The sequence below is a fragment of the Sorex araneus genome, chromosome 4 (assembly GCF_027595985.1).
Source record: "Sorex araneus isolate mSorAra2 chromosome 4, mSorAra2.pri, whole genome shotgun sequence".
NCBI classification, from domain to species: domain Eukaryota; kingdom Metazoa; phylum Chordata; class Mammalia; order Eulipotyphla; family Soricidae; genus Sorex; species Sorex araneus.
This window is the reverse complement of record NC_073305.1, coordinates 94,423,007-94,430,153: the sequence shown is the minus strand read 5'-3', so window position 1 is coordinate 94,430,153 and position 7,147 is coordinate 94,423,007. Positions and strand designations below refer to the sequence as shown.

Below are 7,147 nucleotides of genomic sequence, written 5' to 3'. Positions count from 1 at the left end.
ACTGATGAAATGGTATGTCAGATTTCAAAAGGCAGAATGTTGCAAACAATATATCCATCCTAAGGAATTTGGTATGTGGGCAGGTGGATGTGGCTGTCAAAGAGATCCGAGTAGAAGTGGTGAATTATCTTCTCCATTGTCCTTCTGGAGGTTATGAAAGATCCATCAGGATGTTGGAGGGCAGTCATCTTGATTTTGTAGTTGGCGAAGGACAGGTGAGCATTGCAAATACTTTTTTCGGCTTCTGCCACATTGGCCAATACTGCTACTCTTCTCTGAGATCTTCCTTTATTACTACTGTGCACAGCTTTTCTAGCTTGGATGTTAGCTTGTGTTTGTCTGAGGCTCATGCCAAACCATGTTGGCAAATGAGCTCGAGAGTTTCCAAAGACAGGCGTCTGTTTGTAGCTTGCCCACTCTCAGCATTCTTTGAGCAGTCACAGATGTGCTGAACCTGTTTCCTATTTCCTATTTCCTATGTCCTGAACCTATTTCTCGTCAATGGTGTCAATGATGGCATCTTCCCACGTTGCTGTAATTAATTACCAGTTGGTGGTCATTCTGGGAGTTTTCTTCTTAAACTTAAACTTTGTAGTCCTTTCTCCCCCCTCTGTGAAGTAGAATATTGCACGAAGAACATGCATATCTTATCCCATTTAGAATTTTGGGACAACAGCTACATTGGTCTGGGAAAACCATCCATTGAATATGATGTGGTCAATTTCAATGTAGTACTCTCCACTAGGAGATTCCCATGTCCAGAGTTTAGATTCAGCCTTCTGGAACTGTAAGTTACCATGCATGCTCTTGGTCGCCATGATGAACTCAACAGTCTTTCACACTGTTCATTCCATTCTAGGCAATGGGTCCTGACGTGCAGTTCTTTGGGTGACTCTCTCAGTCTTATCTTGGCATTAAAATAACCGACAATAATCTTGTAGAAGGTGTGGTCTTCTTTATAGAAATCCTCCAGCTCTATGTATAATTTCTCAATTTCTTCTTTATCGTAGTTAGATGTTGGTGCATAGACAACGAAGATAAAAAGTGTTGGAAATTTCTGCTGGCAGTGAGTCACATGTATTCAAAAGTAGTCGTACGATTTGGGTTGTTAGGCATTCACATGAATCAATGTTTATGGCCAAGTTTGTATTCACAAGGACACTGATACCACCGATGCCTCTACTGTTGCATGTTCCAAGAAACAGTTCTTCTCCACTGTTGAAAATGTTGTGATGTGATTTATGCCTTCTTGTCTTGGTCAGACCAATGACGTCATACTTGATCTTCTGCGCTTGCACCATCAGTTCTTCGATGGATGTTTCCAATGCCAGTGTACGTGCACTGAAAGTACAGACAATCATTTTAGTTCTTTTATGTTTTGGCAGTCTAGTTTGTCTCTGAGATTTTATCAGCCTCTCCTTGCTTATCCTTAATGCTGCCATATTGGGGTTCTTACAGTGTCAGGGGAATGAGGCCCATTGTTGTTACTGTCATATACCTATTCAAATTCATATTCATTTTTTAAAAATTCATTCTTTTATTGAATCACCATGTGGAAAGTTATAAAGCTTTCAGGTTTAAGTCTCAGTTATACAATGCTGGAACACCCTTCCCTTCACCAGTGCACACATTCCACCACCAAGAATCACAGTATACCTCCCCCCAACCCCCACCTCCCCAGCCCCCCACCCTGCCTGTGTAACTGATAAATTTCACTTTACTTTCACTTTACTTTGATTACATTCAACATTTTAACAAAAAAACCTCACTATTATTATTTGGAGTTTCTCCCCCCCTAAAGTTGGACCCGCTGAAAAGGAAGCATTTGATAATTTGTATTCCATTGCTGAGCAAATTCATATTTTAATAGTGAACAATATGACTTTTTATTATTCAAATTGAAAACTAAAACATGGTAGTCACATCTCATGAAAATTGAGGTATACAACTCAAATTTTCTTATCTTCAGTAAAAAGGGAGAAAAATGGAAACATAAAAATAAGTGATGTTTGCTCTTATTTATGAATCATTGGGTATTTGATAAGCATAGAAGTTGTATGTTAAAAGATACACTAACAGTTCTCATCAGTGAAGTAGTAGAATACAAAACATTTAACTTAAACCATGCATAATTTTAACATCTCTAGAATCAGTGATACAATTAATATCTTTAAGATTTAATAATATCCTTCACATTGATTTTTAATGATAGAGTGAAAAATAATAAAATTGTATAATAGCATTTGACTGGAACATGGTAGGGGATGGAAAATAATTGGATGATCATTACTCATATAAATGAAGGAACTCTTTAACTTTACACAGTAAACTATAAAGTATCTCTGAACAATAGGAAATTTAAGTTCCTGGCATTTTACTGCAGTTATTTTTATTGAACTATGTCAATAAAATCTCTTGAAATGATCCTGTGTTCACATAATTATTATTATTAATATTTATGATTAGCAATATCAAGAAGTGATATATGTGATTCTTAAGGCATTATTTTTGTCAGAGTGATAAAAATTTTTGTGAAAATATTTAACTTACAGCTTTTCTTATTTATACTGATGTACTTACTGTTGTATGCCAAGATTTACTGGAAAAAACTGTGAGAAAGTAATTGACCAATGTAGACTGCTCAGCATCAACTGTCTGAATGAAGGATGGTGGTTTCAATATAATTGGAAGATTCAGAGTTTGTAATTTAATACATGGCAAAGTAATTTAACACTTCAAAATACAATAGCTCCAGCCAGTCTGTATTTCAAATGCTATAATTAATCTAAACCAGAAAAACATATGTATACATACATGTATATATACATACATATAGATGTTTTATGTATACATGTATACATATAAATATATATGTTATAAAAAGTTTAATTACAAAGATTTTTTAAACTATAAGTGATATTGATGGAGTATTAAGTGAGTTAGTGTTTATATTATAAATGTATAACAATTAAGTCTAAGAAATATATTTCTGATATATGAAATCAAACTTAGTTGTAGTATAACATAGACTCTGATAGTTTAGGTTTATTGGGTTACTCCCATCACAGTGCTCCCATTCCTCTGTGTTTATTTGTAGCTTCTTTCTTAGTGTTTTGTTGACCTGTAAATATTGTTTTTCTCTTATTGAGTCCCTTGCATAGTTTATTCAGAGCAATGTCCTTTTTGTATAGACACAGGAAGTCTTAGCAAATGCCATGCTTTTGTAACCTGGGAGTCATTTGACTCTACATGATATTTTCCTCCTGGGCATCTGTTCTCTCTGACCTAAGCCTCAGTTGCCCTTACTTCCTAGCACCCCCAAAAGCAGGGTCCCAACGAGGGACAGGATGGACCCAGGGCAAGTAGTGAGTTGTGTGCTACCCTGGCATCAAGATGGGCCTGGCCAAAGTGCTTAATGCTTAATTATAAGTTAAGAGCTTGGTCATGGACAAATGCTGTCATGATCCAAAAAGTGATAACTAGGTTCGGACCCTGCTAGGGTTAGGAATGATTAATCTTGCCTGAGTGCTATAGTCTGAGTCTGTGGCAAGATGTTGCCAGGAGAGCTGCCTTCAAGCCTCAATATATATCTTGCTATGTCAATACAAAAATAACTAGTATTCAGATGTGAATAAGTTCTTGGACTAAGGAAAGGAGAAAAACCTTAAGAGGTATTTTACCTGCTGGCAGTCAGGAAGGGTTTTTGAATGCCAGGCCCTCAGGGAGGACTTTCTTATGTTGATTTTGCTACTTGGATGTGTGTAACCTAGTGGGCAAGGTGAGAGATACAAGTAGGAGAGACTAGTGAAGAGGGAGAATCCAGAGCTGCTGTAGATCCAGAGAGAGGACTGAGCTAGGAGTGCAGGAGATGAGAAAGATGGAAGATTGAATAAAAGGTAACTAATCAGCAACCAGCTTGGTCCTCGTTCTTCCTTTGCCTGTCCTTGGCCAACGGCCGTCCCGATACAGCCCACACACAGCAGTTCCAGAGCACCGAACAAGGGCAGTGAGACAGAGCTGCCTGAAGAGCCCGGGAGTGCTCACACCCTTCGGTGAGCATAGTTCTTTACACTTAGTTGTGTCTCATGCTTTTGAACTACATTGGGGATTTTTTCAATAACTTTTAAAGATTTAAGTATAAGGGTTTTGGTGGATAGTTTCTGAAATAATTAAAAAAATTTAAGAACATGTGTTCCATACTCAGTAATGCATAGTCTAAAACTAGGTGTACTTGAGATATATATATGAATTTTAACTAAATTTAAAACAACAGAAATTCTATTAATTAGAAAGTCAATACAAATCAATATGGTATACATACGTTATGAGATTATAAAGATTTGACAAGTAAAAGCAACTAAAACTATACATATTTTGAAATATAAAAATCAACTTTGGATTTTGAAATATTATTAAATAATAATAAATATTGCTTGATTTTATATATATATATTTAAGAAAACACAAAATGCTTATATTTTCTATGATTAGATATGTACACACAATATGTAACAAAAATAGAATAATAGCTGTGCAATTGGCACAATAACTTCTTTTTAAATTATTTTTTTTATCTTATAAGGTAGCTCAGAATATTTGATTATATTCAATATTCAAACACCAATCACACCACCATTACACCTTCTGAGCACCATATTTGGGATGTTTTCATTGCAAGCCCCAGTCCCTGTCTCAAAGCACAACCAAGATAATATATTTTGTATTGTTTGTTATGAAAAAAATGCTGAAAATGAACAAAAAAGTATCCATAGAGGAAACCATGTCAAGATTGTACTATTTTAGCAAGGACAATTAAGACCTTCTTTAGGATATCACTAACATGTTGTTAAAGATTGATTGGTGTGAACTTTCATATATATATATATATATATAATACATGCATATATTTTTCCCTCTATAAATGGTTGCCTACTATTGAACCCCATTAAATGTGGTGTGGTACTCTTGGAGAATGGTTAAGGCCTGGGGATTGTTGTATAATGTATCGCACAGCTGCGAGGTCCAGAAATATGTTCACTCGTGCTTGAGGATCATCCTGAGCATGTGGGGAGCAGCATTGAGCATGGCAGCAGTTGGGTTATGGAGACTTCCTGCTGCCGGGGACAATAACTTCTTAAAGAGGGCAAGTCTAGCAAGAAAGCCGAGGGATGCAATTGGTAGATCGGGGGAATTTGTAATGAAGAACCTGTAATAATTAAGTTTTAAAAATATTTTTAGGAAAAATAATATAGTGGATAGAATTATTGCCTTGCCTTTGACAAACTTTGGCTTTTATCCCTAGCAGTCCATGAGGTACCCTAAGTACTGTCAGGAGTGATCCCTCAGCATGGATCCATGAGTAATCCCTGAGAAAAACTGGATGTGACCATTAAAAAAAAATTAAGAATGTATTTTGTTGGGCCAGCTATGTGGATTAGCCACAGAACACTTGCCTTGCATGTCTGGGGCCATGGGTTCAATACCTAGCATTGTCCAACGCCCCCCAAAATATTATTTTAGCAAATAAGAATGATCATATGATAATGGTCATTTTAAATGTTTCCTTTAAGGTAGAAAATTTGTTGGTTAAAATAAAGAAAGGAAAAGAAACATATAGAATATTCCATGGGAAAATTTATGTACTCATTTTTACAAATTTATTCAATTTATTATCACATAAGTACTTATTAAGCAGATACAATATATTTAGCATTATAGCATGTCATTGATGAGAACCACCTCATTTATTATCTCATAAATATTCTATAAATAACTAAATATTTTATGAGTAACTAAAGTGAGTATAGTTATTTTGAATATGTTTACATATCTACATATTTTATTGGAAGGGTTGAAGCTTCATATAAACATACTCCATGTGACTTGAACTCTAACCTTTGAGCATTATGTATGTATATATGTACATTCGTTAAAATAATACTACTCTTCCTTTAAAATTTATTGTCAAATGATTTTATATCAATTATCCAATCATTCTTTGATTTTTTTAAGTTATATTGCTCATATTTGGTATTTTTATTTCTCCTTTCTCCAGGATAATATCTAAATATTATTTATGGGCTTTAGTTTAAAATTTTCTTCTTCCACCATTAATTTACTTTGAAGAAATTTGTCTATCCTAGTGCCTTATAATAACTTATTCTATCTAAGACTTATTCAATTTTTAAAAGTTGATTAAACTTATCACTTTTCAGAATCTATTTTAATAAATTCTGTAGCACAGCAGGTAGGGTGTTTGCCTTGCATGCAGCTGACCTGGGTTCGATTCCTCCATCCCTCTCAGAGCCCAGAAAGCTACCAAGAGTATCCTACCCGAAAGTCAGAGCCTGGCAAGCTACCCATGGTGATTTGATATGCCAAACAGAGTAACAAGAAGTCTCACAATGGAGACGTTACTGGTGCCCTCTCGAGCAAATCATGAATAATGGGAATACAGTGGTACAGTGCTATTTTCATTAATTCTGTACAATCCATTACGTGGGGCTGGATAAATAAAAGAGTGAGTAATATGCTTTGGCTGTGTGCAGCAGCCCTACAGCTTTGATCCTCCAGCTCTGTATGGTCCCCTGAGCCCCTGTGGGAGTGATCAGTTAGGGCGGAGCCAGGAGTAAGCCTTAAGCACAGCCAACTGTGCACCAAAAACAAGTAAAAATGTTTAGTGATGTGTGTAATATAAATATGGCAAGAATGGAATGGGAGTATTAGTATTACTGATTAAAATTTAAATGCTGACAATATGCAATATAAAGCACTTATACTAATGCTTCAAACATATATGTCCCTCTATCATTATAAGGTATTGAAATAAAGCAGGTGGACAATCCAATTTAATAGAGCTACAAATCAGAAATTAATCTATCAGAAATGAATATTACAATTAATCACAAAGGAACCATGCCATTTAATTGAAGAACGGAAAGCATCTTCCACAAATGGTGTCCCATAAACTTGACAGTATCATTGAGAATGGAGGAAAGGAGATCAAAGATTAAATTATATCCACAAAATAATGCAGTGTAGACAAAACAAAAAGATATTTGGACTAGGCTGATGGTACCTGCCATGCACATGGGGATCCTAATTTGATCCCTGAGTACTATCAGGAATGATATCTGAGCACAGAACA

General features: G+C 35.5%; 2 pseudogenes; both read right to left on the bottom strand.

The window, feature by feature from the left end:
- Positions 1 to 656: 656 nt before the first annotated feature.
- LOC105942852 (craniofacial development protein 2-like) lies at positions 657 to 1,361 on the bottom strand (annotated as a pseudogene).
- A 3,673-nt stretch (positions 1,362 to 5,034) lies between these two features.
- Positions 5,035 to 7,147, bottom strand: part of LOC105942851 (craniofacial development protein 2-like) — a 106,512-nt pseudogene continuing 104,399 nt past the window's right edge.